The 11877-nt window shown below is 37.5% G+C and overlaps 1 long non-coding RNA gene across 1 annotated transcript; it reads left to right on the top strand.

The window, feature by feature from the left end:
- The first annotated feature begins 4637 nt into the window (after positions 1-4637).
- LOC144284918 (uncharacterized) lies at positions 4638-11377 on the top strand. Its single transcript, XR_013353324.1, has 3 exons — positions 4638-4946; positions 7924-8128; positions 10858-11377. It is a non-coding gene; the product is annotated as an uncharacterized LOC144284918 (long non-coding RNA).
- The last annotated feature ends 500 nt before the right edge of the window (positions 11378-11877 follow it).

Raw genomic sequence — 11877 nt, 5'->3', positions numbered from 1 at the left:
CCCCAAAGTAAGGTTTTTAAAATAATGAAATAGAGACTTTGAGTAGTCATCCAGCAAAGGAGGCATTTTCTGTCAGGCAGATTCCTTAAGCCAAGACCTTAAGCTAAGACCAAAAGCCTTGAATATAGGACCTTGTTTTTGTGTATGGTAAAAGATGTTAAAAATTCCTATCAAGAGGCAGAACCAGGACATGGTGTTTAAAAATGCAGAACTTAGCACCAGCCTGATCAATTCACTAAGGAGTAACCTTGTATGAGTGATAAAAGCTTTGTGTCTCAGTTTCCTCCCCCACGAAATGACAGTAGCATTGTTACCTACTTCATGGGTTCAGGGGAGGATTAAATGAATTAATATGTACCTTTAATAAAAGATACTTAGAAGAGTACTATGTCAACAACTGATGTTGACATAAAAAGAATCTTACCTCTGAGTGTGTAACAATGAATAAGCAAGCATAAAAACACCTCAATCTGAGTAATATTATTTAACTCTGGAAATTTGGTAACTCCATGCTTCTATTCATGGCACAGAACTCTAGTACCTATATGGATGTCTTCTTAGAGGCAAATTTATTTTTTGAATAAAATATTAGTCCTCCTCCAAGCTACCTAGTGGCACACCTCTAGGTGAAGTGAAGATTGACTTCCATTTGAGCTGTATATGTGTTTTGGAGAAAGCCAGGATCTACAGATCTATCTATGGAAATGATAACAATATTGGATCTTCAAATACATGAATGTGGCATAGTTTGTCACTCTTGTCCTTCATTCTTCTTAATTCTTTGATTCCTTCTTAGTTCTCCCAATACTATTTTGTAATTTTCTGTGTAGAACTTGTACATATCACTCATTAGATATATCCATTTAATTTTTAAAAATTTTAATAATGTTAATTATAGATGTCATTTAAAATTTTTAGTGTTGCTGGTATATACACAAAATGATTTTTGTATACTATGGCATTTAGCATCTAGCAATCTTATTAAGTTCATTTATTAATTCCAGGTAATTCATTTTTCACCATTTTTTATAATTTTTGTTTTTGTTTTCTTACCTTATTCCAATGTCTAGGATCTCCAATGCTTTTGAGAATACAAATGTGCCTCTCTTTATGGGAAATCTTAAATTATATATTCAACTGAATTCAGTCTTGCTGAGTTATTTTTCCTAGAAATTGGTTCATTTTATTTAAATTTTCAAGTGTACTGAAAAACTTTATTATATTCTCTTAACACCTTTTGAAATCTGAAGTATCTATAGTGCTATACCAGACTCATTCTAGACATTGGTAATTTGTATATTTACTCACTCATTCTACTATTAAAAAATATTTTATTTATTTATTCATGAGAGACAGAGACATAGGTAGAGGGAGAAGCAGTCTCCTTGTGGGGAGCCTGATGCAGGACTCGATCCCAGGACTCTGGGATTATGACCTGAGCCAAAGGCAGGTGCTCAACCATGAAGTTATCCAGGCACCCCCAATTTTTTTTTACTAGATGCTTGTTCATTGTTTTAGTCCTTTAAAAGAACCAATTATTGGTTTGTTGATTTTTCTCTATTATGTTTATATTTTTCATTTTTAAAATTCCTCTTATTATTATCTTCTTTCTATCTTATTTGGTGTTACTTGCTACCTTTTCTAATTTTTGAGAATAAATATATACATCATAAATATTCAGACTTTTTTTCTTTTCTTTTTTTTCTAATACATGTCTTTAAGAATATAAAAATCCCTCTCAGAGGCATTAGCTGCATTCCACAAGTTTTATATGTAGTATATTTTTTAGCATTTCTTTCAAAATTCTTCGAAATTTCCATTGTGCATTTTGCCCATCACTTATGTAGCAGTTTATTGTTTAATTTCAAGATTTTAGGGGCACCTGGGTGTCCCAGTGGATTAAGCCTCTGCTTTTGGCTCAGGTCATGATCCCAGGGTCCTGGAATCGAGCCCTATGTAGGGCTTCCTGCCCTGTGGGGAGTCTGCTTCTCCTTCTCCCTCTGCCCCTCCTCACCTCCCCCACTTGTGATCTCTCTCTGTGTGTCTCAAATAAATAAAATCTTTAAAAAATAATAATTTCAGGATGTTAATTAGAAATTTTATCTTTTTATACTATCATTTCCCAGCTTAATTCCACTTTAAAGAGAATATATTCTGAATGATTTTAATACTTAGAGGTGTTGAACCGTGCTTTATGGCCCAATAATAAGTCAATTTTGATAAAGCTCTTTTTTTAAAATTGTTCTCATTTGGGGGCTTGGCATTAAATACATGTCCCTTTGTAGTTTGTTAATTTGTTGAGCAGTTCTCCTGTAACCTTACTGATCTTTTGTCATATGTATTACCTGCTATGGAGGATATGCGATAAACCTCTCCATTGTGATTATGACTTTATCTATCTTCCCTCTTGGTTCCATATTTTTGCTCTATGTATTTTAAAACTCTATTTTGGGAATCATAGGGATTTAAAATGCATACCTTTTCCTGATAGATTGACCCCACTGTGATTTATGATCATAATTCTTGACACAGATTTCCTTATCATGTTCTTCTCTGGTATAGCTAAACCATTCTTATTTTGATGAATTTTGAATGCTAGTTGCTTCCAAACACTTCATTGAAACTTCTGCTTGTATATTTTAATTTTGTATCTTATAAATAGGATATAGAGAATTGTGTCTAGAATCTTAGTTCATTTGTTTATTGAAATTACTGATGTATTTAGCTTGAAATTTGCCATTTTCTTATGTTTTTTAATTGTGCTATTTTTATTTGTTCCTTTTCATCTCTGGTCTTCCTTTACATCTATTAAGGATTTTGTTTTTATTGTATTTTTAACTCTATTAGCACATTCATTGTTTGTACTATTATACATTATTACTGTTCTTCTAGTTGTCACTGTAGACATTACTGGACTGATATAGTTCAATGGATTTTATCCTTTTACCATTTTCCAGACAATAATAGGGACTTGAAACATTTTTTTTATTCTTACTCCTACTTAAAAAAATTCATTCAATTTAAATATACATATGCATATATTATAAAAGATAAACAAATATAATACTTGTTGTTTAGTTTCATTAGTATTTTTTATATTTAGTCCCTTATTTACCCTTTGCTCTTTGCTCATTTCTGGATTTGTTTCTTTCTGAGATCATTTTTCTTTCTGAAGAATTCCTTAAGCTTTTCATTTGTTGGTATTTTAATGATATTTTTAAAGAAATTTTGATTTTCCAATTATTTGTTTGTTTATAAATCATTTAATTTCGGTGGGAATAGAATTACAAGTTGTTAGTGATTGTCTTCCAACACTGTAAAGATGCCTTTTAATTTTCTATCACTTCTATTATTCTTTTTTTTTTTTTTGAGATTTATTTATTTTAGAGAAAGAGAGAAGGAGAATACAGGCAGGTGGAGGGGCCAAGGAAAAGGAGAGAATCTCAAGCAGACTCTCCACTGAGCCAGAGCCCGACAATGTAGGGCTCAATCTCATGACCCTGAGATCATGACCCTGAGCTGGAACCAAGAGTCAGATGCTCAACTAACTGAGCCACTTAGTGACCCTCACTTCCATTATTCGTATCAAAAGGCTAACTATCAATCTTTGCTTCTTTGGGGATAATATATGCCCTTTTCTCCTTTTTGGGTACATTTAAAATCTCTCTCTCTCTCTCTCTCTCTCTCTCTCTCTGTTTTTCATCAATCTTTATTATTTTCCAGGTTGAGATATATAGAGCTTCTTGAATCTGTGACTTGTTTGGCTATGGAAAATTCTCCGTCATTGTAATTTTAAATATTGCTCTGCCCATTTTTCTACACTGCTTTTGGTACTCACAATTACATGGATGTTAGACTTTTCTCCACTATGTTTCACATGTTTTTTATTCTCTTATCTATATTGTGAATTTTTTGTATATATCTCCCTAATTAATATGCACATTTTCTTTTGACCTGTCCTGCAGTTTGCTCTCCCTAACCTCTGCTGGTTTATTTTGCATCAAATCCATTTATTCATGACTTAATTTCAAAGTTATTTTTCTCTTACTGACATTCCATATACTTTTCATTAGGTTGATATTTTCTGGTAAAATAGTATGTATTTTTATATATCTTCTTCATCTTTCTCCTTCAGTTTATTAAATAAATTACTCATGGCTATTTTGAAGTTACTGACTGCTGAGTTCTATAATATGGATCACTTATGCATGTGTTTCTGCTTCCTTGATTTTTAAAAAAATTAGCCTTATTTCTTGGCATAGCTGGTAATATTTGATTGTCCTTGTGACAGTGTAATAAAAGATATAATAGTACATAGTTACATCTTCCTCCATGTAGCTTCCACCTTTCCCTCTGGTCAAAGAGAATAGGGGGCTAATGACTTTGATCCAATCAAGAACAAAGTGAATGAGAATAGGCTGACATTTCTGCAAGGCTCTTGCCACTCTCATTTTCTGCCTCCAGTTCCAGGCACAGCCTTCAGAAAGTTCCTGAGATCAGGAACCATGGCTCCTCTCCACTGGGGATCTTCTTACTAATCTGTATCTTCTGGGAACTGGGAGACTGTGGCAAACTCTGTTCCAGATTTGATAAATGTTCTTCTAAATCCTCAGTCCCTGCCAGGTGTGGCTTTGGTTGTTGGAAGACTGGTTAAGTGTCAGGTGTGGTTCTTGGATCCTTTAGTCAGAGTGGGATTTTGGAAGCTTTTATCTTCATTAATTTTTTTCCCTCTTGAACACAACAAAATTGTCACAAACTCTGCTGGTTACTTTATGTCTTATTTGTTATCTTCTGCCAAAGCAGCCTAGAATCTCAGAAACATCCCTGGCACTATGGATGACAAATTCGTCAAGGAGAACTGTAGTTGTAAAATGCTGGCTTACATCCTGGTGGTAACCTTTCAAGTCCTGGCTGATGCAGAAACCACAATACCTTCAAACAGAGGGGTTTGTGCTTTATTTGATTTTTTTACTTGTCAGTGGAAAATGTGGTCTGCTGCAAGCCGCCCATCTGAGTCAGAAGCAGAAATTCCAACTCTTGATTTGGAGGGGCGGAGAAATCTGGAATTTATGTGATGAAATTGAGAGAATAATATCATCTCTAAATTAGACTATCAAATTCATTTTAAGAAAAAATATCCTTTTGTGCTTAGCCACTCATATTTTTCAAAGTTTTTGTTAAATGCTACAATACAGGGATGCCTGGGTGGCTCAGAGGTTAAGTGCATCTGCCTTTGGCTCAAGGCATGATCCAGGAGTCCTGGGATCAAGTCCCACATTGGGCTCCCTGCATGGAGCCTGCTTATCCCTCTGCTTATGTCTCTGCCTCTCTCTTTCTGTGTCTCTCATGAATAAATAAATAAAATATTTTTTAATGCTACAACAAAAGCCATAGAAAATATGAGTATTATAGAATCTGTCTCTTATAGCTAATCTTTCCTCCACTGTAATAGTATATATATATTTTTAACCTTTATTAGGCTAGTTGAATTTTCAACTTTTAAATTCATTGCACAAAGTATATTGCTTTCAGGAATTAAAGACACATAATGTTGAACAAGCTTCTTAAAAGCTTCATAAATAAGCACAAAACCTCAAAGATAAAGTCCCAAGAATCAGTTAGTGGTAAGTACATTGGGAGGACCATTTGGATTTACAGTATGAATCATTTACAATGTAGCTAATTTTTTTTAAAGATTTTATTTATTTATTCATGAGAGACACAGAGAGAGAGAGAGAGAGGCAGAGACACAGGCAGGGGGAGAAGCAGGCTCTATGCAGGGAGCCCGATGTGGGACTTGATCCGGGAACTCCAGGATCACACCCTGGGCCGAAGGCAGGCGCTAAACCGCTGAGCCACCCAGGGATCCCCACAATGTAGCTAATTTGAACAATGTTTCAAGCAGCTTATCAACTCATCAAAAATAAAGACTGGATGAATTCAATACTGAAGAACACCTATGCACAAAGTTCAGGTTTTTTTCCCCAAAATGCTACCGTGACTCTAAGAAATTGCATACAAGAAGCTGTGGCCTTTGGAGAACATCTACAAAGAGAATTTTATTAATAAACATAGTACACAGCAATATGTAGCTAATTTTTTAATGTGCCATAATTAGAAACTATGGTTACACTCTGCTCATTCCATTAGGAAACAGAACTTTCTTTTGTCCCTGCTTAGGCAATCTCTCCTGACCAGGAGGCCTACACACCAGCTCAGGAGACTTTCAATTAAAACTACAGGTTGTAGTAATTGTGAATTGAAATATCACCAGAATTAAACTCCATGAATTTCTGGAGCATGTCCACTTTTAATAAATGTAAACAATCAGTCATTCCATACCCAGGATAAAGCTACACAAGCAGTGTTATTCACCCTGGCCATGGCTGCCAATCACAGATGAGACTATTGTCTGGGATGGACCTTCCAAGCTCAGGAACACCATCAGCATCGTGAAATACTGAATTCACAGCACAGTGATAATCAATTTTCTGGGCAACAGATATTTACCTGGATGAGGAAAGACCCAACAGTCCCTTGGGAGGAATGCAGAAGAAACAAGGCTCAAGTTTCTAGAAATTCTTAAAAAGCAGTGTCCCTTTGAAATGCAATGTGAGGCACTAATGTAAGTTTAATTTTTAGTACCCACATTGAAAAGTTAAAAACAAAAAGCAAAACTAATATTAATAATATATTTTATTTAACCTAATCTGTCAAAAATGTTTTCATTTCAACATGTAATCAATATAAAAATTGATGTATTTTGCATTATTTTTTATAATAAGTTTTGGTTTTTTAAAAGATTTTATTCATTTATTCATGAAAGACACATAGAGAGAGAAGCAGGGACACAGCCAGAGGGACAAGCAGGCTTTCTGTGGGGAGCCCAATGCGGGACTTGATCTCAAGACCCTAGGATCATGGCCAAAGCCGAAGGCAAACACTCAACCACTGAGCCACCCAGGTGTCCCGATACTAAATTTTTCTTTAAACATTTTTTTAAATTTTTATTTATTTATGATAGAGAGAGAGAGAGAGAGAGAGAGAGGCAGAAACATAGGCAGAGGGAGAGGCAGGCTCCATGCACCGGGAGCCCGATGTAGGATTCGGTCCCCGGTCTCCAGGATCGCGCCCTGGGCCAAAGGCAGGCGCCAAACCGCTGCGCCACCCAGGGATCCCCCGATACTAAATTTTTCAACTTGATTTGTATTTTACATGGAGAGAACATCTCAGTTTGGACTAGTCAAATTTCAGGTACCCAGTAGTCACAGGTGGCGAATATCTACCATGCCAGATAGCATATGTCTAAAGCCACACAGTTTCTTTTAAGAATTAGAAATGTCTACACTTTGCAACCTTTGGAAAAACAGCTAATGCTGTAACCAGTAAACATAATTAACAAATTAATGAATTACCCTATTTTTACAGATTCAACGGGCATGTTCCATTCCCTATTATTAATAGCTTTAATGCATGAAGTTCTGTTAATACTCAAATATACAAAATAACAAAATATGCCGTTGATAGCTAATATATATTTAATTAGATTATGAAAATATGGACGTGAAGAATATATATACAAATATTAAGCCAGAGTTTGTTCTAAGAAAAGAGGGAAGCAGATATTATGTGTGGGGCATAAAAAGGTACTTGTTTGTAAAACCTTCAAAGAATCTTTTTTCAAAAGAAACTATGTTCTATTTCACATTTCTTAATGTTATAGGTTGTTCATTAGAGTCTAAGTAGCAGACCTTGTTTTACCTTTTCCTTACGGAAAAATATCTCTTATTGATACATAAGGTAAAACATCAGAACATTTACACTGGTTTTAGTGCCTTAGAATATGAAAAACTGAGTTTCAAAAGAAAGAATCCACACATTCCATTCTTTCTGATGGCTGAATATATGCATTTTTCTCAACAGGAACTATGGAGAATTCAAATATGCTGAATGAAGGAGAAAAGCAAATTTGCCCAAGGCTCACCACCCAATTGCAATGAAAGCATCACAATGCTGTACAAATCACGGAGATTTGCCCCTGTCACTCGTCATCACAGATCCTGAATCATTTTCTGCATCAGGACCCAAACACACTCTTGGTGACCCCAGGAGATTTTGGTAGTCTGCGGTAATTTTAATTAGTCGTATTTTCAAATTTGTTGGTGTGCTCCCTTACGGAAAATTTATTCTTTGAGCAAAATAGACTGTAATAAGGCAGAGGTGCTTCTTGCCAGAAGCACCTGTTACCAGGTTGTTGTTAGGTGGCTGAAAAATTACAGATAATGAAAGGAAGACTTGGGGGGATCACAGCATTTCAGAGTGTGTGAAAAAATAACCTTAATATCCATTTCCTCCACTCTTATTCACAGAAACAGAGTGCACGTACCTAAATTGCCTTTGCAAATAACAATGTTGGCAAACACCTTCTCTATATTGTCAGGGATGCCTGAGTAGACATTACTCATGTTTCCTTTTAAAAAATTAGTGCCAATACCTGGACTCTCTTTTTTTCCCACTGCAACTTAAAACAGAGGGTATCTTCTTTTTCCTTAAAAAGATTTTATTTATTTATTCATGAGACACACACACACACAAAGAGAGAGAGAGATAGAGTCAGAGACACAGGCAGAGGGAGAAGCTAACTCCATGCAAGGAGCCCGATGTAGGACTCCATCCTGGATCCAGGGATCATGCCCTGAGCCAAAGGCAGATGTTCAACTGTGAGCCACTCAGGTGTCCCAAAACACAGAGTATCTTCAATGCCTTCAATATTTAACAACCACATAAAAATAATCCTGAAAATAAGGAAGAGATGGGGAGGGGGTGTTGGCATTAACTATAATTAGGGACTAAATAAACCCCAAGTAATTTGGGCTTTTATTTACTGATACTCAAACATAATGTGCAGTTTTTCTGCCAAATGATTCAATTACAGTAATTGTAGTTTTCATAAATGGAGAAAGTGATTTCCTGCATCTCAGGTCTTTCCACACCATGGACGATCTTTCTTAGTAACAATGTATTAAATAAAGTATTTCTGTGCTGTCTCTCTCATTAAGACCATTCATCAGGGGGTGAGAGGCTGAACATCTGAAGAGGAATATAATGGCACAGGGTACAAAAGACACATGTCAAAATGGCAGGCAAGAGGCAGCGCTCTGATTTGCTGGAGTAGAGGGACCACAGTCTCTCCTCATGTCTTACCTGGAAAGATTACAATTTATTTCATGGCATCAGCTTGGATTACTACATGCAACTTCCACTCCACAAAGAGAAAACTCTCATATTTCCTTGCTTCTGAATTGACTGAGCCTCCTTCAGGTGGCCTAAATAAATGCCTTCATTCACCACAAAGAGCAAGGGGCTCCCCATCTCTCTCCACAGAAGCGCTGATTTGCAAATAAATACTAATTCTAAATTAATTCCAAAGTGGAAGAAAGAGAGCAGCCTGGGTGGCTCAGCGGTTTAGCTCCGCCTTCAGCCCAGGGCCTGATCCTGAAGACCTGAGATAGAGTCCCACATCGGGCTCCCTGCATGGAGCCTGCTTCTCCCTCTGCTTGTGTTTCTGCCTCTCTCTCTCTCCTCGTGTGTGTCTCTCATGAATGGATAAATAAAATCTTAAAAAAAAAAAAAAAGTGGAAGAAAGAAAAAAAAATCGGTATCACATCAAAGCAACCCTTTTCTTGGGGCATCTGTTGAACATAGGGAGTGGATTAAACAAGACTAAGTATAGGTGGAACTCACCCAGCCAAGCCAGGCAGCAACTCACAGCTCACCAGTAAGTAGCACCACTGTCCCAGACCTCAGAATGGACAGGAGGAGGGCGTCTGCGTGGCTCAGTGGTTGAGCGTCTGCCTTTGGCTCAGGTCATGATCCCGGGGCTCTGGAATCGAGCCCCACATTGGGGTCCCTGCAGGAAGCCTGCCTCTCCCTCTGTCTGTGTCTCTCTTTCTCTCTGTGTCTCTCATGAATAAATAAATAAAATCTTTAAAAATGGACAGGAGGAGAATCACAGGACATGGAAACAAGACATTTGAGATTTGTACTAGGAATAGAATCGAGTTCATCGGAAAGTAGTTTTCCAGGGAATAAATAAGGACCTTCCTTCCATGAACGTGAGGCATTGGTAATTTCAAAACTAGACAGCGGTGGGGAAAATTGAAAGGCTGGTCCATTCTCCCCTCTGGTCTTGCTTCCCTGAGTCTGCATTGTAGGACTGAGCCAATCCACCCTGATATATTTTATAACCCAAGGCTAAATGTCCTCACTCTCCCTGGCCAATTTTTCTATCAGTGAGTTTCTTTCCCTCTGTTTGAGAACACTTACTGTGCAAACGGCCGACTTAAGAATGACCTCCCATCTGGCGTTAGACCCCTTTTATCCACGTTACTGTAGACCAAGTGAATGGGAAGCAATGTTTCTCTCATTTTTTTTTATTGCATTCAAAATGTGCTTTTCAATTAAGAAGATGGGATGGCGGGCGAGGTTTTCTTTTTGATGGGAGGTCAGTTAATGCTCTTATTTCAGAAGATTGTGCAGTATTTTAAAAGAAAGCAAAGCCAGTATCATTAGTAATAAGCTAGAAAACAATTAACTGGTGCCCTAACAAACTGATAGTCACAGTAAGCTACTTTTGTAGAAAAATCATGGGAATAATTGATTTAAGGAAATGCAACTGTCAACAAGTAAAACTGTGATTATTTTGTCTGGACTTCCAGCTGAGGAACAATTTACATCAACAAACTAATTATTCTTTTTCTTGTGTTCCTAACAAGTTTATCTATTAATTTATGGGTGTGCTAAAAACCACTAAATGGAAACCTGTGTGAAGCGTAAATATTGGTCTCTGTTTCAAAGGCAGCAAGTACACTCTGGGGACTGAGGATGAAGATGGTTCACAGGCGACTGGGCAGGACCTTTCTGAGGTCACAATGAAGATCACCGCTCAGGGCCACCCTGGTTGTGATCACAGCTCGGCCATCACTTAGATACTGCTAGGATACTCGTCCTCTTTCAAAATTGTAGGGCTTAAAAAAAGCCCAACTCCCTCTTCCAAGATTAGTCTCTTGGAAGGAAAAAGAGAAGACAGAGGAATTCTCTTTGGGATGCATCTGTTGTGAGACAAGCTGATTGAAGTCTTGCTGAAGTCTGAGGCATGACATGTTTGTGTGCGCACTGCACTGAATTAAGGACTTCTGAACTGGGACACCTGGGTGGCTCAGCAGTTGAGCGTCTGCCTCTGGTTCAAGGCATGATCCCGGGATCTGGGATCGGGTACCACATCGGTCCCCCTGTGAGGAGCCTCCTTCTCCCTCTGCTATCTCTGCCTCTGTCTCTGGGTCTCTCATGAATAAATAAAAAAAATCTTTTTTTTAAAGCACTTCTGAATGTAATGATTATATAATCAATGAGTAGAACAAAATAATCTCCATGTCCCCTCCAACATTTTGGAAAGGTAGTGGTGGACAATGGAAACTTGAGAAATTCTAGGTAGAAGGAGCTTGGGAGTAGTGATCTGGTCCTATGAGACGAGAACAGAATTTTTCTTGACAGCACATTTGCACAGTAAGTATACTGCGTTTGCCCAGATTATCTGTTTAGGGTGGCTCGGGGTAGGGAGGTACGTGATCAGAAAGAGTTTCGTGAGTCAGCCACCTCCAGAATGCTAAAACTGACTCTCTTAGAATAATAACCTTTATAACCTAACCTCAACTTACAAATGGGAAAGTTCCCCACAGGTATGGCCAAGGTCCCAAGACCAAGCCAACTAGAAGCAGTTGGGTCCTGACTCAGGTGTCCTGTCCTGTCCTATCCCTCTTCCCATGGCTCTTTGCTTTCACTTCTCAATCTAACATTTGTTCCCTCTCCAGGTGTATT

Source organism: Canis aureus, chromosome 1 (assembly GCF_053574225.1).
Source record: "Canis aureus isolate CA01 chromosome 1, VMU_Caureus_v.1.0, whole genome shotgun sequence".
In the NCBI taxonomy this organism is placed as follows: Eukaryota; Metazoa; Chordata; class Mammalia; order Carnivora; family Canidae; genus Canis; species Canis aureus.
The sequence above is the reverse complement of the archived record's forward strand: the minus strand, read 5'-3'. Positions and strand labels throughout refer to the sequence as shown.